At 35.8% G+C, this 21,435-nt stretch overlaps 1 protein-coding gene across 1 annotated transcript in view; it reads right to left on the reverse strand.

Annotated features, from left to right (window-relative positions):
* slit3 (slit homolog 3 (Drosophila)) overlaps positions 1–21,435 on the reverse strand; it is a 306,653-nt gene that overhangs the window by 247,091 nt on the left and 38,127 nt on the right. Inside the window, exon 4 of the mRNA XM_028459161.1 lies at positions 20,835–20,906. The gene's annotated coding sequence lies outside the window, so the exon portion shown is untranslated. The remainder of the gene's footprint in view (positions 1–20,834; positions 20,907–21,435) is intronic.

Below are 21,435 nucleotides of genomic sequence, written 5' to 3' on the forward strand. Positions count from 1 at the left end.
AGAGAGAGAAGAAAAAAGAGGAAAGAGGTGAAAAAGTGAAATGTTTTTAAAAATATATTATTATTATTATTATTATTATTATTATTATTATTATTATTATTATTATTATTATTATTATTATTATGTAACAGCATAAAACACAAATCATCAAGCTTTGTTTTTTTTTTGTTTTTTTGTTTTTTTTACATTTACACTATATCAACCCCACATCTTATCTCTTCTTTTTCATTCCTACCATTGGTCATATAACCTTTATTGGCATGTGCCATTGTCTCCACATTCCTAAAGCTTCTGTTGGTGTTGTTTAGCCAAAGGTTGATTATAGTTTAGCGTTGAAGACGATCTTTTCCAGGCCTCACTTCATCCCATCATCATTGTCCCATTCTAGCCTTTGGAATTTGTTGTTTCTCTCTCTTTTTCTCTTATTCTGACCGACTACTTCACGCATCAGCCAATACTTTCTTTTACTAAACCAGAATGAAAAACAATCTCTCAACACCACACCAAACATGAGGCCTGATCCCAATTGACAAAATGGTGCCGGCTCATTTTTATCAAATTATTATGTAAAGCCGCAAGCAGATATTTTGGCCAACAATGAGCCAACAGCATCTACCACTTAATGAGGCAGTATTTTAGTATTTACTTTGAGCGTGGAAATGTTAGGGCCAGCACAAGGTTTCTATTAATTTCAAAATGAAACTGACAATCTAGTGTGCATACATGTGCAGTAAACAGAATAATCAACTTTGAGCTCGAAATAAAACCTTTCAGTAGGAAGTTTATCAATGACATGAGAGCTTTAATTCTCTTTAATTCAGAATAAAAGTTAAATCCTCTTCAAAAATCACCTTGCAAACACCTAACTCCGCCATTCCGAATTAAACTTAAATCCAAAATAAGTGGCTGATTTAATTGGATTTTAATTCCGAATGGAATAATTCCTCAATCTTGTATACGTTTATTCTGCTTTAAATTCATTCCGGTCGTTCTGCGCATGCTCTTCCTGTCTCGATGACGCGCTGGTGATGACATAATCCAAGATGGCCGCCCAAAGCAAACGTTGGACTCGAGCAGAGACTATTTATTTAATAATAGCCTTAGAAAATACAGGTATGACGAAGAGTGGATGGACAGAAGCATAAATATGCGGACATTAACAGACATACACGGACATATTACACACTCATGGTAATTCTGTACGATATAACAATATATATTGTAGTGCGATATAAAAACGTCTACGGAATGATATAACCCTCTATTGTTTAATGTGTGTGGTCTTGGTCCCACTCTGTTGCTAAAATATCATCTAGAAGAACATCTAGAAGGACTTTTAACGAATAGAACGAAACCTGGACTATCATATATAATCTTTGATGGAGCTTGCGAGTAAAATTCACTACAGGTACGGTTTTAAAACGATAGAGGTGGCCATTATTGTTGGTTTTTGCACCCTCTGGTGGCACTTCCACATAGAAATGTACACAACAGAACATGAACAGTTTTTGTAGAAAAAGTCACAAATATTCCTTCATTGAGAAGATTCTTAAAGAAGTACTATTTATTTTGAGATTTTTTTAAAAGTTTATTTTTAAATATAATAAAATATACACTGAATAGCAATTGCCCAATAATTTCATGTCATTTAAGGAAATACTATATAGTATATATATAGGGATATACACTACCGGTCAAAGGTTTTAGAACACCCTAATGTTTCCAGTTATTTATTGCAATTCAAGTCATGCAAGTCCAATGAATAGCTCAAAATGGTACAAAGGTAAGTAAGTACTAAATAGCCAGAGGTTAAAAAAAAGTTGAAAATTATACAAATAGGCCTTTTTTCCGAGAACACAAAGTGGGTTAACATTTTAAAGCTGGTGCTACTAATTCCTACAGGTGTTCCAACTTTTCTTGGTTCCTTCCAACCTCCTCTGTCTGCATAAAGGCAGTGTTGGAACACACCGTGGTACCAGACCGTCATGAGCATCAGGTGAACAGTATTGTTCATGGATTCCAACTCAAATTGCTTATTTGTTCTATGCTTTCATTTCAGAATGCAGTGACACAACAAACTGAATCATTTTCAGTAAAAAACTGGAAAAAGTGTGTTGTTCTAAAACGTCTGACTGGTAGCGTACATCGTTATCAGGATCTAAATCCTGTATCAAGATATAACATTTTCTATATATCACACAGCACTAACACACGGACGTTGATATTCTACCTTTAATACATTTTTATGGACAGCCACCACCATTATAGCTAAGCTTCACACTTGTCACTATACTGGCTTGATTACACAACATAATAAGCACAATATATTCTACAACTTCACATCTCACCCTCACTGTAAAACAATCTGTTCTCCCCACCCTTTCTATTTCCTACCTTGAGTCTCTCCTCCCTGTCCCTGCTCCCTTTCCCTTCCCCCTCCCCCTCCACTTAGGTGTAACACTGCTCTCCCTTTTTATATCCTCCCTCTAATAAAAGATTTCTTACCCTTCCTTAGGGAGGGCTGGTGATGGTCACAATTAAGCAATAAAATGAATCAATTTATTTTATTGCAATAACAAAACATGCATTGTTGTCTAATAATGATTGCACTTGTTGTAGTGTTGACCTTTGACAGCATGTGCAGACAAAAAGAAGGGCTGGTGATGGTCACAATTATGCAATAAAATAAATGTATTTACGTAATTGCAATAACACACAGTGTTTACATTCGACAGCAGTTGAAGATAAGGTTAAAAAAAAAAGAATGAAGGCGAATAAACGTGTTTCCATGTAAACACGAAGCAGAACACTTAAAGTCTGTTTTATTTAGCTATCTCTCCAACTATTACAATTCCAACAGAGCTACAAGTGATCCGTGATAAAGGCCATGATTAGAAATAAAACAGTCTGACAGATGTGTTTATTGTTAAATCCATAAAGTAAAGGTTTTAGTTAAAAGTTGGTTTCAAGCTGTAAAGAGGCATATTCTAGAAATCTGTTTTTTAAAATCTGTTTTCCTAAAGCTGGAGGGACTTATTATTGCAACGATGCATGGTGAGTGAAAGTGACGCAGTGGTGACCCAGTGACCGTATAAAGCAAGGCTACAAATGAGCCGTCAGGCCACAGGAGCCTCGTCTTTGAAAAAAGACAAACTATCATAGACGCACTCTCCAGCAAAGCAATGTACCACAAGTGTAATGCCAAGCTTGTAAAAGTGTCCTAAACATGTGAGTTCACAAAGAACAATGAATGCAGCCAAACCCACACAATCCCCTCTGTTTGCCTTCATACGCAGCAACGTCCAACTTTTTTTTTACAAGCATCACTTAACTGAAAAATACAGACTCTGGATTTCAAAAATGCTTTTATTCAATTCCATTTATAATAACGCAACAAATTACAATTTATACGTGGATCTTCACAAAATGGAAGTTCTAAGCTGAAACGTTGACCTCAATGTCTCATTAAACGGCAAGAAAACGGTTTTGTGTTTGTCATTTTTCTAAATAAGTGGAGCTAAAGTCTCATTAATATGAAAAAATACTTTTAACAAGCTGAGCATTTTGACATTCCTGCCCCCTCCAGACGCCCCTAATACACTGTATTAGTGAAAAGTGTGTGCAATTTGGAACAGAAATGACTAAATGTAATCTAGAACAGTAATTAAAAGACTACCCTATTTTCAATTAATGCTCATAATGACTAGTTAATGCCTAATCTGATTTCTTACATACCTACTTACTTATCCTAAACAAGAACAATGGGTGCCGGACGTAACGTACTGCCAGATGTGAACACATAGACAATCATAAAGTCCGTAATGTGCCCCAAAAATGTGATTGTATCTGATCTGTGGGCCACATTATAAACATTTATGTCAGCATTTAGAATAATGACTGATGTGAGCATTAATTCTCAGTTTGTATTTGTTGTTTTTTTAGTTTTTGTTGGAATTTTGTGTATTTTTCTCTCATTTTCTGCATTTATGTTGTCGATTTGTCTGTTTTTGGGGTCACTTTCTGAATTCTTGTTGTTTTCTGTACTTTCCTGTCATTTTGTTGACAGTTTGTGTGTCTTTTGAGCTATTGTGTAATGTGGTGTTGTTTTTTGTGTTTTCGTCGTCATTTTGTTTGGTTAAGTGGTTTTTGTGTCCGTTTTTGAGTTTTATGAGTCATTTTGTATATTTTTGGAGTCATTCTGTGTGTTTTTGTTGTTTTTTCTGTTTTTGTCATTTTGTGTATTTTCTGCATTTTGTATGTTTTTGCGGGCTTGTGCATTTTACTGTCAATTTGTATGTGTTTTGGGAGGTATTTTGTGTATTATGTTGAGCTTTACATTTCTTCCAACTTCTTGAAATACAATTTTAGGTAACCTAGTTGGGCTCAGTTAATGAGAACATGCAAAGCCTACCATTATATAATCGAACCTTTCTAGACACTATAAAGTGATAAAAACCAAAAATAATGGTAGCAACAATGTTTTTGGTGGGTTTTTTTGGTCACGGGAAGTAAATCTATCATTACTGACTAATTATGTGTGGAACTGTAGGTTACAATCCTAGGAGATTTTGGATTTGCTGTAAATAACCACTGGTTCTGCTGGAGCTTTTGTGACACAGGCAGTAAAATCACCTTCACTAATGTAAACAGAAAAGATTCCAAGGCTTCGTAGATGGATGGACACAAAGCTTTTTGAGTCCTTACGTTAGTTGAAGCAAAAACGCTGACACATCATCAGTTCTGAGCGTTTACATTCGTCAACTCAAAGTACAGACTCCCAATGACACACATAAATGTATTCATTTGCAGGGAGAAGGGTTTTGTCGTATGTCTAATTATGATTGTAAAGTTGATACCACGGCTCTGTTACACTCTCAAATCACACAGAGCCATCTATATTCGTGTGAAGCAAGAATTTTCAAGCCAAACCAGACAAACCCTCATGTTTTAAACGTTGTTTCAGTGAAATACACAAACTATTGTGGATTTAGGAGATCTTTAATTACCTTTTTCAACCTAAAAATAACTTGCATAGAGCTGGTTATATTCTCATTTGAACCCTCAACGGTCGTTTCTAAGTCGTCTTTTCACATCTTGTCCAGACTGTCCAGAGATATTTTATATTTCCCAGAGACCTTGAACGCATCTCGGAAACACCTTCATTTAAAAGGTAACTCTGCTGATATTTGCTCTATCGGAGAAATTCTATCAGTTTCCGAAAGCTAAGAAGTTGCTCTGAAAAGCCAATGTGGTTCATTATGGTCATTTTACACGTGACGGAATCATAAAAGAGAAAGAGACTAAAACAGACCAAATTCCAGTGGATTTAATTAAAAAAGTTATTTAATGAAGTATATTTAATGATTATTTACTGTTCTGTTATAGTTTTAATTTCTAGGGGGCAACGTTTCAATGATGGAGAAATTTTAAGACTGTTGTTTGAGATTTTTAAGGACAGATTGGTAAAATGCATAATAAAGGTGATTGACTTGCGTCACCACTGATGTCAGATTTTTTTTTTAAGTATGTGTTATAAATAGATAAATACATTTTTAAACCTCATTCACAATAACAACATATTAATTTATTATTGTGTATTTTGCCGTTACAAGGTAGAAAACGTGGAGTACTTTGAGTACGCCGAGTTCGGCCCAAATTTCCTCTATTTTCGGAAATAAAAATATAGTCACCCTCGCTAAAGACACATCAATAAATGTCACAGGATTGATACAGTTTGATCTGGGTGCAGTCATAGATTTTAAAATGAGTATAGTTGTTGTTTTGGTTTTTTTTTTTGTTATGACAGGGAATAATCGTGTTGTACAAGTAAAACTGATTTAGCAGATTTGACTTTAAACTAGAACAGGTGCAAAGCGAAGTTGTTACATCATAACAAGAGAAAGGAAACATTTTAGAGAGTGACGAGGGTTCGCGCGTGTGTGTGTGCGTGCGTGCATCCGTGCGTGTGTGCAATATGACGTATTACACTGCATTTGTGTGTGATGTATACTGTAAATATATCTCCACAGGTTTTTAAGTGGCTTTGTGGTGTTCACTATTTAAAGGACGCCTGGTCAGTTCTGCTCTGGCCTCATTCATGTGGCTGACTCACACACACACACACACACACACTCTCTCTCTCTGACTGTCTGATCTGGTTATCTGTATTCCTGCAGTTTTCCATCGACTTTATTCTCATTTCCCTCTGTAAAGCCTGTCTGGCTCTTCCTAACTCTGTTGCTTTTCTGTTAGCGATAAATCATAGGTTTTTTTGACATTTCTTCTCTCTTTGCCTCATCCTCCTTCTTCCTAACGCTGTATCACTAATACTGATAATCTTTTTTTATATATATATATATACAAATTTAATTGCAGTATGTGTACGCCAGGGGTGTCAAACTCATTTCAGTTCAGGGGCCAAGTACGGAGCAGGTTGATCTCAAGTGGGCCACGGATTTTATGCAGGAAAACAAGTAACTTTAACATTTTTGTGCCCTAGTTTACGCTTCTACGGATGCATAAAATACAAAATAAGTAAGAAAGCAACAATTTCCAAACAAGAAGTGACAGATCTTCACTTTAAATGTTCTCAATTTTGTGACCAATTTCTATTTAATTAAGGGAAATATTATGTCACACTTGGAGTTTTTTTTTCAATAGTTCAACATTAAAAAATAACTGCAATCGTGCAACATACTGTATGCACCAGGGAAACTGAGACATTGCAAATACTGTTGAGTTTAATTCACACAATGATTCATGATTTCTCTGTCATTTTTACTTTCTCCTGTGGGCCGAATTGGATGGTCCAAAGGGCCAGATTTGGCCCCCGGGCCATGAGTTTGACATGAGTGGTGTCCACCAAAGCACTATTTGTAACAATCAGACTCCATTTAAACAGAATAAATCAACAGCTAGCTGTGTGCGTGTGCGTGTATGAGAGAGACATTAGCCAGTTCCAGCCATGTAATCTGTAGCCATAATAATGTTCAACAAAGACAGCGATGGCAGTGTAGACCTCCCACAAAGCGAGTATATGCACAGAAACTAAAACACAGCAATTGACTTTGATCCACTAATCCCTCACGTTAATCACATTAAACAACATGTATGCAGTAGGATGTCGTTTCCTCAGTGGGTTTATGAGTCAGGAAATCATTAAACATGTTAACATCTCACACAAAGAGCAACAATATTTCTCATATGAAGGGACGGTGCTTTGTTACTTAAGACAGGAACAAAGACAAGAAGCCTCATTACCACTGTGACATCTACTGTAGCATATTGACATTGGTCATAACATAATTAGCATTGAAATAGTTATTTAAAACTTTGAAACTATTCATAATGTCACACACGCTGCTTCTTTCCTAAATAATATGTAGCTTTGAAAACTGACACTTGTGTTTTCTCTCCATAAAGGAAACATATTGGATATTGAAATACAGAGGCTTCTAAAATCTGATAATCTGCATCAAATACAGGAAGCCTCACAAACCCACTCAAGGGAATAATAAATTGTTCAAGTGCAGAGTTGTCCAACATTCTTGTAATTCTGAACTATGCTGCTGGGCCATTTCAGACGCTTATTTATTTTATCTATTTTTATTTCTTTTATCGACTGGTATTTGCACAAGTAAACTTTAAGGTCTTGAGGGATCGTTGCAAACTGTGTGAAGTATGTAAAGTTCCTAAAAAAAACAATTTTAAACTTGTGAAGCTCCAGTTTAGACAGTCAATTCCTCTCCGTCTGCTCAGAGTAAATAACCTGGAAACAATGTTTCCCAGAATTCAGGAGAAGATTGAAGACAGACGCCTTCAGATGACATTACCATAACTCTATGAAGAAGTCAGGCTGTAGGTTAGATTCAGCACTTCAGGAAAGAAAAGAAAGTTCCATAAAACCTGATTTTTATGACAAATATTGTGTATTTAATATTGAAACCTTAAACAATGTCTAAAGAAGGAAACGAAACCTTAATATTGTAACTTGAATCCCTATTCAAAGAAGGAAATATGTAATAAAATAAGATAACATGCATAGAGGGGAATAAATATAGAGTATATGTATGTGTTAAGTGGATACTGCTTTTAAGCAGGTTAATAGCAACATGTTCAGGGTTGCCAGGTATGTTGCAGAAACTGATGATGAAATATGTCATGTCAGCCTTGTTAAAGGCTACATGTACTAGTCATGTAAATAATATTTAGGGTATTAGCAACAAGAAGAGATAGTCATCAACATCTCCCGCCAGATTCATTCTCATTATAACTCACAACCTTTACCTAAATGTCCTAAATCTAAGAACTTAGATGTATACATAAAATAATATTATCACATCAGAATATAAAATTACTAACTATCTTAAATGTTTTCTCAGAAAAGCTGTCCCCTTTGAAGATACCTCGAACAGGGTAAAAAAAAGAACACAAGGGCCATAATTCCGGAAGAAATAATTGCGCACTTCTCATTTTCGAACTCCATCAAGTTATTGATACTTTAAAGTCACACACTAAATTTGGTTATCCTATCTCAAACGGTTTCTGAGAAAAACTGTCACCTTTGAAGATACCGCAAACAGAGTAAAGAATAATCAACAAAATATGTGCATATATATATACTGTATATCTTTTTTAAAACACACATTTGTAGTACTTTTTTAATGGTTTCATACCTCAAAAGATGGCTCCCCCATGAGTGGTAGTCATGTTTGACCGGATGTAAAGTCCAAATCATATGCTGTGTTCAAAATCACATACCAATGTTGTACTTATAAGTCTGACGTCAAAATGAGTATGTAGTGCGCTCACATTAAATAGTATGAAATGATTGAGTAGGAAATAACTGGATGTACAGTATACTATATCGGGACATTCCTCAGTATGCACGATGGGCACACGAGTCATATTCAACTGCCCCATGATGCATTGTGAGTGGAACCTAAAATTGTCTTGGGCCAGTTTTCAGAACTAAGAGATATTTAGCCTTAGTGTGCTTCCTGTTTTAGTCATTGTAGGTTTGAAATGCATCTTGGGACACTTGGAAGTTTACTTAAGTGGGAATGGTGACCATCAGAATCATCCTAACCATACTTATAGTAGATATTAGACAGTCAGTATATAATCTTTAAGTTTTCAGTGCATAGTACAGAGTGTGCCGTTTCAAACACAGGATGTGAGCTGGAGCTACTTGTGACATGTTTGAAGGTGTTATTGTGAGATGTGGTTGCACAACACTACACATAGGGAGAAGGAGAGAGAGTGAACTGAAAGGGGACAACTCTGGGACAATTACAGCGCTGACGGGTACTTTCTACTCCTGCTGCTCTACAGGGACTTTTACATAAAATGACCTGACTAAACTCTGATCTATACACAATCATTTAACCCTCCTATTAGCCTTGGGGTCAGTTTGACCCCATTCACTGTTTATAAGACACAAAATCATAGTTGACTTTATTTTTTTATTTTTTGCTCCACATTTTATGACTTTTTCTAATGTCATGGGTACAATTGATTAAGCATAAAATGATCATTGTGATATTTTTTCAATGTGCTGTTGCACGCATTGGTGTTCGTCTGGGGTCAAATTAACCCCAAGCTGTTTTACCTGTGTAACACTTGAGCAAAATATGTAATATTTGAGGATAATAGGAGGGTTCATTGATTTAAAATATCCTTTTGAATCAAGAGAAAACTACTGTATCACGTGCAAGAAACCCTCCCTGTGGGACTAGGTTTGACTAAAGCTTTTCACTGTAACGGACTGAAAGCATTCCTGTTCTTTCTGCCCTCGTTCACATATGAATGTCATTAACAGGCATCGTCATATTTGTTTGCTCATAGTAAAGTGTTGTGTGTATTTTGTGCTTTTTACAACTGTAAACCACTCGGACACATAATTACACAGCACACAAGCAGGCCAAGCGCCAGTTGCCAGGTTTTTGAAGACAACCTGAGCCAGATCATTAGTACAGTCTGTGAGAAGAAGGCGGGGTGTTGGTTAACAATCAAAAAAAAAAGCTCTCATTAGCTGAAAGTTTGGGTTTTGGTAAGAGAATTTGCTACAAGTCTTTCACTTTCCTCTGTTTTCTAATTGTATTTCCTCCCTTTTTCAATTGATAAATTCCTGGTCTGTCATTCCCTCAAACACATGCATTGTCTGTCTCCTTGTCTCTCCATCCCTCTCATCTTCCTCCTCCTCCTCCTCTTTTAGTTTTCCAGTGAGCAGCGTCTGTTCTCGATTAGTGTTCTCATGTAAACCCCAAATTGTGATTAAACAAACACTTTGTGAGTGCATTTGTGCTATAGTATCAAGTTATCCTCTTGAATGCGCGTACAAACTATCACTTACACACATGCACGCACGTACACAGGCTAAACTAAGACGTTTACAAAAGTAAACGCGCATGACGAAGTGCAAGATGTATACAGTAATATTTTTTTTTTAAATGCAGCATAAGCAAACGCACTCATTACTAAACTATGTGGATACGTTTGCTAAACACAATGTCTATGTGTAACACAGACTACACACACAGTGTCAACATGTGAAATCCTTTGACTTTCATATTCATTGTTGTTTTTTTGTATGGTTTTTATGATTTTTTTTTTACCACACTCAGCCTCCCAGGATCTTTCCATGGGTCTTGGCCCAGCATGTGAGCCAGCTAGTGGGTAGGCTGCTGAAAGAAAAAGAAGGTGTTGCTGCTGCGAACTTTAAAACTCTTTAAAAAGAGGCCGAACAATAAAAAAGGCAGCACCATTATTATTATTATTATTATTATTATTATTATTATTATTATTATTATTATTATTATTATTATTATCATTTATTATTATTATTATTATCATTTATTTTCTTATTCCCACAAGCACATGAAAATACATAATCACAACACCCATACAAATGTTGACCTTTAGCCTCCTTAAAACTCTTGCTGGAATGAAACCAAATAGTTGTTTGAGCTGTTGCTAGCAGCACTGACAACAGTAAGTAGTTGTGTTCAACCTGCTGTGATAGTCAGATAAATATCTGTTGGTTTAGAATAAACTGTTGAAGAATTGCTTTAATCATCCTTAAATGTAGGAGATAATACCACTGAAGCATTAAAATGAGCCAGAACAACACAGGATTGGCTCTTAAAGCAGATCATTTGTAGATGGGTTGTGCATTGCCATGAATCTGATGATACGATACGATTCACAATTTGCATGTCGCGATACAATATATCTTGATACTAAACAACATGAAATACATCGCGATATATCATGATATTAACAACTACAAATTTGACCTTTACAAGTACAAATAAGTATGAAATTCAATTTATTTCATTCTTTTAAACTTGCGAGAACAAGTAAATGATAACTAACTATATTTGAAGTACCAATGACTAAAACAAGTGGTATGTTTATAAAAAAAATTAAAAGACAGAAAAATATACAACGATTGATTTATATAGCACTTTTATGCCTACATTGAAATAGTCCAAAAGCGCTTTACGATATCAACCTATTTACCCATTCACACACCAGTGGGACTATATTGAAAGAATTATACAAAACAAAACAAAAAATACACAAAAAAACAACTCCAAAAACACAATATGACAACAAAAATATACAAAATTACTCTCAAAATAGACACAATGACTAAAAACAACCTTTTTACTCCCGTTACGATACCAATATTGCAGCCTTGAGTATTTGCCGATACCGATCCGATACAATATCAGCACAGACCGTACATACTTTTATTACTAATTTTATAGTGTGGAATGTTAGAAAAACTTGATCAAGTGATGTTACTCAAACAGAGAACAATAGTCAGTAACAGTACGTATGAGAAAAACTGACCCATTTATTATTAACCAATTGGTTACATAAATTCTAACCTTCAACATAATATCTATAGTGTCCTACAACTGAATAAATATAATATAATATATATCAGAGATTTTAGATGCAGTCGGATAAAATTCGATATTCGTTTTCTGGTTGATATCGGACCGATATCCCATATCAATATCGGATCGGGACACCCCTAATTGAAAGCATCATATTTAGTTTGTATCCTAAGGAGATCAGCGATACGTTACCATCGACTGTCCAGTGAAAGATGCTTTATTGTTAAAACGTGTTCAGTGGTCATTGTAAAAATTACCAATTAATACAGTTGTAGATATCTCAGCCCCTCAATATACATCAATGGATGAGAACTCCACAACATTTGCCAGCGCTCAAAGTTTAATTTTCCCATGCTTATATGACATGATCTGAGCCATTTTTAATCACAAGTTGTTAAAAAAAACAACAAAAAAAACTGTTTTTCAAAAACCCTAAAATTTTCCTTAAATTTTTTTTTCAAAAATTTCCTAAATTAAATGAAAATTGGTCACAAAGTGAAGTAAATTTAAGTAAAGATCATACACAGACTGCTATGTGTCACTTATTGCTTGGATATTGTCAGTGCCTTACATAGAGTATATATAATTTATACATGGAAATGCAAACTGGGGAACATTAATGTTGAAACTGTTTAGTTTCCACACTTGTAATTTGTTGCACACTTGAGCTCATACTGGTTTGTATTTGGTATAGTTTGATCCCCCTGGGTTAAAGCATTGAGTTCTTTGCTTTTTTTGCTTACAAATGCCTGAAATGTTAAAACAGAAAACATAATTAGATAAAAGCTTTATTATGAATATGTTTCATCTATACAAAAAATAGTATTAGATTAAATATTATTCTATAAGTCTATCTAAATGTGTTATGGGTAGTGGAGAAGGTTTTGCTGGCCCTGACAGTCCTCCACTGGTCCTTCAATGGAGCCTATATGTTTCACATGTATGGTCTGTTTTTAGAATAAAAAATGTATGCTTTACATTTACAACAGAATTCCAACAGTAACGTACTATACGTAGATGTGAATACATCATTTGTTGAATTTTGACAAATTATTTAATTAACTCAAGATGTGTTTTTCTAAGCTTAGTTTTCAGTATCTGAACTATGCAAATAGGACTTGGAACAAAATCACTCTGTAAACTCTGCACAGAAATATACACAAACACACACATGCTACTGTGTAGAAGCCTCTTTTAGAGGAGAGCAAATTTGAAACCTTTTATTCTTTTTCCTGTGAATATAAAAGTGAGCCCTCTGGTGCAGCTCCATGCTGGAGCCTGAGGGTCTCCTTGTGCAGTGTCATGCCATAACATCCCACCTTAATGACATGTTTTTCTTTGATTTATGAAACAATTACACCGAGTGAAATGTGAGGGTTGGATGTAGGGAAGATTAATAAACGTGTTAGGAATGTGCCCCGAGTTGACTGGTGTGAATAGGCCCTGTGGCGCAGCTTCATGTCAGGTCCTACATGACTTTGTAGTGTAAGTTGCATTCTGGGATTTGTAAAGCACAGTGGGTGAGTAATTTATTATGAAGTGTTCCTGTACTGTGAATGAACACACACACACACACACACACACACACACACACACACACACCAGTGTTAATTTTGTCAAATAAAAGTATTTGTAATAGTTTTGTAGGCTACATTTCTCAAGTGACAAACACAAAATTTTAAAAAGTACATTTGAACAAATACTATATGAAATTATATATATATATATATATATATATATATATATATTTTTTTTTTTTTTTTTTTTTTTTTTCTGTCAACTAATAAAAGTCATGTGAACATGTGGCCTTACATATTGATCACCAGAGGTTTAAAAAGTACTGATATACAGTATCCTACTCAAGTAGAAGTACTGTTACTTGATTGAAATTGTACTCAAGTACAAGACGGTCATACATAAAATACTCAAGTACAAGTAAAAAGTAGCTCATTTAATTAGTACTCAAAGTAAAAGTTGCTAGTTAACCTCCTACATTATTTTTGGTAATAAATCTTGCCATGGTTTCCTTGCATACAGTAAACATCTCATGTATAAACGTAAAAAAGGAAGAGACCAAATCTTGCAATTGTATTTTCCACAAAGGCATCTGTATAAAACAAAAGGTTTGTCAAAATGTAAAAAATAAATAACATAACACCAATGAATTAAATTTAAAATGAAAACATTATCAGGCTCTAAGTATAGCTACATTTAATGAACTCTATAACAGTGCCATGTGGGTAACAACGTAACAGATAGAAACCCCAACTTGAACCCAAGAAAGTGGCTGGATGTTGATCAGAAATGGCACGACTCAGAACATATGGGTTAGTTGATTGTTGTCTGGTCATTTAATTTGGTGTCACATTAGGAGTGAAAAAGTTCTTTCGGGACACCCCTAAATGAAAGCTCATCAGAAACAGTGAACTAGTCACTAGTCACTAAGGGTATAAGACATAATTCTTTTGGCAATATATTGCAATATTTCACCTCGCAATTATTGTATCAATCCAAAAAATGTCGAAATTGAAAACATTTACAGTAATTGCACCAACATATGCATAGCACGTAAACACCCGGTCGAGAGGTTTTAATGAAGCACATCATAGGTTTTTTTTTTTCTTCTTCTTAAGAATTTTAAATTTTGATCCCACTACGAGACAACGATTGTTGTAATTTTAACTATATAAAATAAAGTTGAATTGAATTGAATTGAATCAGACCTTGTTAAACTCCCTCACTCCTCAATGTATTTTAGCTTGGAAGTTGATTGCACTTTATTTTCATAAAACATACTGGGCACATTTATAAATATAAGTGGTTATTAACATGGATGTTAACATAATCAGAATCTGTTGTAGAAGCATAAGTTAAACTTTTTTTTTTTTTTAAATGTATTTGACAGTTTGATAAACATACCACTTGTTTTTTATATTAATACTTGAATTACAGTTAGTTACAATTGAATTGTACAATTGAAATGTGTAATTATTGATATCGCTATATATATAGTGATGTATGTGGTATTGTTTAGTATCGGGATATATTGTATCGGGACATGCAACTCGCGAACCGTATCGTATCGTCAAATTCATTGCAATGCACACCCCTAGTTGTGACTGTCATAACCAGTGTGCCCCCACTTCCTGTAACACAAACCATGGCATTCCTTCAGGTAAAATATGGCTTTTGCCTCTAAATGGACAATTAGCCAAGATTAAAGGCAACCTCCTCGTCTTTCTCCATTAACTTAATTAGGAGGAAAAGACATCTCAAATGACCCCCAGCTCCCCTTATACTTCACCCCCACTCTCATTCCTCTCCCGTACTCTTCCTCCAGCTTCCAGTTGCATTTACAGTAACTGCAGATGGTTCGGACCACACTTTATGTTTGGAGGTTAAGTGCTTTCTGCAGAAAAGTAACCTAATTATCCATCTCATTGCTATTCAGTGATCAGTGTCAGAATTCCAACTGGCAACCTTCCAGGTCATAATTAGTTGACCATTAGACTTCTCTTGGTAATGATTCTCTTTTTCACGGCTGTTTTATTGAGAACATGTCTGTTTTTTTGCAGCCTTCAGCTAAGTTTAACACTCATCCCATGCTGCTGCTCAAGCCTGAGTGAACATGCAGGGTTTGAACATCATTCTCAAAGACATTTTGATTGGATACATTCTTCAATGGCCTCCCTCTGGACATAAACTCATTTTCTCTTTCTCTAATAAGCTTTCAAAATAAGCCTTTTTATGTTTGAATGTTTGGTTATTTGTCTCAGGCTGCAGTAAAAAAAAGGCACTAAAATCATATGTTAGTGGCATAAGGACGTCCTGAATGAAACAAGAATGTTACCGTTGAAGAGTAACACCATCTTTAGATGGACTACGTTCTTTTCTTAACTTTTTGATTCCGTTTTAAAAAGTAAACACAAAAATGTCACTGAATTGTTATGCTTTTAGTTTTTGAGTTTACTTTTTATTACCTCCATCAAGAGGGTAATATTTCTACCGCCGTTTATTTATTTGTTTGTTTGTTTGTCTATTTGCACGATTATGTCAAAAGTACTGAATTAATTTTGGCAAAATTTTAACCAACCATACGTCATGGAGGAATCCATTACATTGTGGAGAGGATTTGGGCAAATATACTTATTCTGGATCAGTTTCAATCTCTCATCATTGTTTATGAATTATCAATTAATTATTATTCATTTTAAAATGTATATCTCAGTTTGTAATTGACTGATTCTTTACTAAAGCCCTATTCGCACGGGGTTAGTTTTACCTAGAGACCACATGCGATTCCCCCGCAAATGACCTACTATATTTAGCTGAACTCTGAGGTCCTGTGATAATACTAATCCAATGCAAATAGGCATCTCTGGGTTTTGGACAGAAATGGGAAGGATCTGATGCGTGAATATGCGTTGTTTTGTATCCGGTATCACGGATGCCAATGCATCCTCACTAATAAAGTTTAACGATTACAATAGTGAGGATGTCTCCTGCATCCTCACTATTTTGTTTCAAAGTCACTGACAGGATTTTTCAGAAAAAGCCTGTTTTCTCAGCTTTTTTCTCTGAAACTGGCGATTTTTGTTAAACATGCCTCTATTCATCAGCTTATTACGGAAAAACGAAACAAGCTAAAAAACAAAGACAAAGAGTTCTGATGAAAGTAGAGACTCTAATATTTCAGAATCTAGTTTCAGATTTCAGATTTTCATAGTACGAAATATTCTGTGGGTCTTTAAATACCAGTCGAAATGCTCTAAAATGGCTAGCAGTGAGGGGGGTAGCCTTTCTAAAGATAGATGGCAGTTAATATCAGTCAATATGTAATATGAAGAATCACACACAAAAAAAAAAAATTGAATTGTGCATTAAGACCTGCAATGTGAATGTAGCTTAACAGCCATCAATTCATTCAGAAAAGTTAAGTCTTTCAGTTCCAGTGCCCTGTCGGCTGTCAAGCAGAATTTTTCCACTTAAGTCACCATTTGAAAATGGAAATTCATTGCATTCTTAGTAAATGTATTTCACTGAAGGCTCCAGCTGGGAGGGTGTGATAGCTCCTCTGCGTGCATGTGCTGGGACTCTACAAACAGTAGGTGGAAACTACCACAGACGAGTGCACACACTGAAAGCCACAGACTCCAGTCCCCAATCCATCTATCTTACCATTCATATTTCAGTGGCGTTTCCCTCCCCTACAGAGCACCTAGTGGGGCCCTAAACTCGGATGCCTCCATCCATCTAGCCGCAACCTTCACCCTCCACCAGCATCCCACTAGCCATCCGTCTTCCTCCTTTCACATGGCCTCCCTGATACCTATTGCTAATCTGTCTTCGTGAAACCTTCATGAGCTACATTTACTGCAAAAAATCGGACATCCTCCAATAAAAGGCAACATTGAGGGTTGATTGATTCAGGTATTGGTCCCTGAAGGAAAATTGTTGTATCTGGCCTGATACCTCTAGGTTTTAACATCCCCAAGGAGCAAAACCTGCAACCTATGCCTGTTTTCTCCTAATGTTATAGTCCAGCTCCTTCCCTCTCCTCTTTTCTCCAAACCTCAGACCACAGAGCTTTAATGGGAGGGTTAAGAGGTAATTCCTATCACACTGCCGTCATCTAATATCTAACTGATGCTGACAGAGAGGAAGGTTACGAGCCCAAACCAGAAAGCCACCAGTAAACCTAAATGTCTATTCCCTCTTAGTCTCCCGATGTTTTTCTTTACGCCTCCTTTCCTCTGCAGACTTTTTGTTTTGGAGAACCATTGTTCCACCTCTTTTGAAAATGCGGCCTTGCTCTTGATGCTGCACTCCCTTAATGAATCTGCCAAGAACACCGTGTGGATTCGGTTAAAGCAGTAATAAAAAAAAGAAGGTTAGAAATGACAGCAATAATAAAAAGAAACCCTCTAGAAACTTAATTTTTAATTGTAATAATGGTAAAGATGGGTTTTGAAGAAAATTTGATTTATAATATTAAGGTTAAACAGCATTTTTCCTTTACACTTACGAGCAGTCAGAAAGTTCTATGGGGGTCCAGATTCAGGCAGTGATTAATACGACCTATCAAGACCAATCAGGGGGTCCATAAAACAGCAAAGCAGAAGGTAGAGGAAATAACCCCATTACTCACAGACAACAACAAAAACAGAGGAAAAATAACCCCAGAAGTATAAAAATGCATTGTATGATGGGATGCAAGCATTTGCTAGTGTTGGAGTCTGTTGAATGTTGTGTTTCTGTGTGACTGCCTCTGACCGTGTGCAATCCTGAAAGCCGCAGTTGCTGTGGAGGACAATTAGATTTCAACAATATCTGTCAACGTTGCTATATTCAGCAATGCATCACTCACCAAATATATGAAACACGCATTCGTAGAAGGAGGTGGATAATACATCTCCTTGTGGTTTATCTACTAACACGATGCAACAGATTGTGTAACTATCGCAAAAATGCACGTGTACTTGATTTTAATATAAAGAGCCCATTTCATGTAGCTGCTTATTGTAAGGAAGATCTGGATTACTGGTACACTGGTATATTCCTAGTAGTTTCATTCTTTAATGCAAAAAATATATGTTGTGTAATTAACAAAACAGTATTTGTTATTCAACAGCATAAGAAGCACAGGACTGTATAAACCAGAGTTTTACCTGCTCATAATTTTCTCTAAGATGAATAAGGCATTAACAGCACCCAACATGATGCCACCACCACCATGCCCAGTGAGAAATTGAGCCTCTTTTAGAGATGTAAAAAAAAAAAAGAAAAAGTAAAATGAATTTCAAATTCCAACCCCTAATTAATCACAAATAAAAGCCATGAAGTGAGGAATTTAAATACCCAAATTTTGCTTCTTCTTTTTTAACCTCATTTATTTACCATGTTTAGTCCAAGCAGTTTAATCAAGCAAAAACAGTAATCTTTATAGTTCGTCAGGTTTTCTACCATGTGTTGTCTGATGTACAGGCAAAAGTCAAATCATCCTTCTATAAACTGAATCTAACTATAGATGCTTACAGTATATAGTCGTCTTAAACTGCTCTCACTGTGTAGAAAATGCTAAGTGGCAGAAGTTGTAGAGTTAAATTCAGGAGAGATTAAAAATAGAAGGAATCAAACACAATGTTCATTATACCATCTGAAAACAAATACCAATGGGGTTTGAATACATGACTTTAAACTGTTCACCAACAAAACAGCCATATTGAAATAAACTCTATACATCAAGAATAATCTTAAAAAAGCTAGGACCAAAAGTCTCTTTAACAAAACACTTCCCTCAACCTCAGAATGTACACATAGTAGGACACAAAGTAATCGCTTTAAATTCAATTTGTCACAACCTTTAAACAACTTTCTAACCTCTTCTCTATTACCTTCTGTAGAACCTCTTAATAATAGGATGTGACTGATGCTGTGGAAGCTCTCGATGGTTTGGTCACCCACCCAAACTTAACCCTGATTCTAAGAGAGCGTCAAGTTTTAGAATCAAGCACTAACTCATTCCCCAGTTTCTACTCCAAACAACGAGCTGAAAATTTTCCATGCTTTATCAATCCATTATTTCACTATTCTGCACCAATAATATGTTATTTTACCAAAAAACACTATGTACTTATTCTGATGAGAACTGGCTCAAGTTTCACCAACAGCAGTGGTTTGGCATTAGTTAGAGCACAAGTGTCAAACTCAAGGCCCAGGGGCCAAATCCGGCACTTTGGAACAGAAAACATGAACCATTGTGTAAATGAAACTCAACAATGTTTTAAGGGGATTACAGTTTTCCTGGTGCTTAATATCGATTGCAGTCATTTTTAATGTTAAACTGTTGCAAAAATCTGAAATCCATTAATTAATTAGAAAATGGTCACAAAATCTAGGAAATTTAAAATGAAGATCCTGTTGGGACTGATATCTGTCAATTATTGCTTGGATATTGTTGGTTTCTTACATATTTAGTATTTTCTGTATACATAGAAGTGCAAACTAGGGCACAATAATGTTGATAAAAAAAAAAAATCTGTGGCCCTCTTGAGATCAAACTGCTCCGTATCTGGCCCCTGAACTAAAATGAGTTTGACACCCCTGAGTTAAAGCATTTTGATTTTTTTTCTTAACACAGGGCTTTAATAATAATGCAATTAATGTGAAAAGTTAACATGCAAATGCTGTCAAACCATTGTATCCAAACACCTTCACGCACATCAACCATAGTCGATCCAAAAGAAAAAAAACCCACACTCCCATACAGCATGAGTATGAGTTTGTGTTTTACTCATAAGAAAAGTTCAGGTGTGTGAGATAAGAATTATATTAGAAATGTCTTGCAAATGCACAGCAGTCCAATATAAACAACATAAAAATGAGGTATTGCAACCTTCAGCCCGAACTGTTAGAAACGTTCTGAGAAGAAGACAAATGGAGAACATGATAACCTGAGGAGAAAGATGTGTTCAGGGACAGTTGGAGAGAATAAGCGGACCCACCAATGGGAGTGAATCAGGGAGTATGTCTGGGAATGTGAGATGAAAAAGACGAAGAGAGAGGGAGGGCAAACGGGAGGCTTCCCTGCATCTGTATGACCTGCTCTTACACCCCCTACACCTCCAAATACTCTGGGAAAACTTTATATTCCTGAATGAAATAAAAAATCCCACTCTTGGCCAAGGAAAACATTCAATGCAGGCCCACTTTCACCTCTTAAAATACAAAACACAAATACAGCAGCACAGAGCGGCACTGTGCCACCCGCAGCAAGACTTGAACCTTCAACCTGGATGGAAGTTTTGACATTGCACCACGAGTGTGTTTTTAAATGGATCGTGTAACACATCAATAGAAGCAGAACAGGGGGGAGCAGGAGTGATCGTGGATGGAGGATTAGGGGAAAAATGAAAGTGTACTCACAGTCGTCCAAGTTTGGGGTTGGACTGAAAGAGAAGCTCTGGAAGGAACTGGAGTTTATTTCTGTTCAGGCGACTGTAAAAGAAATAAAAGAAAAGGTGAAAGAAAACATAAGTATCAGAAAAAAGTTTTTTTAAAAATTCATTGGATTGGACATTTTTTGTGTTGACACATTTAACACATTATAGAAGGTCAAAAGGTTCAAACTTAATGGTGAGTTTTGTGCTGTTTCCTGTGATATCGACCTTCGGGTTATCACGTGGCATTTTTCCTGTTATGTGTGTCAGTTACAGGTTATCAGTCTGTAAGCTTCCTACAGTCACTCATCACAATTATCCTTACCTATCCACGCTGGCAAACCAATGGTTCCCACTGGAAATCAAGAAATCCAAGATGGCCGCCATCTGTATTGCCAACTTGGATATTTTGTCTTAACTTTGGTTCTATTTGACATAGAAGCATGATCTCAGTGGCACATTCTAGGTTTTCAGGGTCAAGGAATTCAATGATGTATCTTAAAATAACGCAAATTGTGCTCGGCGCAAGATCCAAGATGGCCACAATCTGTATAGCGAATTACGATCTTACCATAATCTTGGTTCTG

Source organism: Gouania willdenowi, chromosome 10 (assembly GCF_900634775.1).
Source record: "Gouania willdenowi chromosome 10, fGouWil2.1, whole genome shotgun sequence".
In the NCBI taxonomy this organism is placed as follows: domain Eukaryota; kingdom Metazoa; phylum Chordata; class Actinopteri; order Blenniiformes; family Gobiesocidae; genus Gouania; species Gouania willdenowi.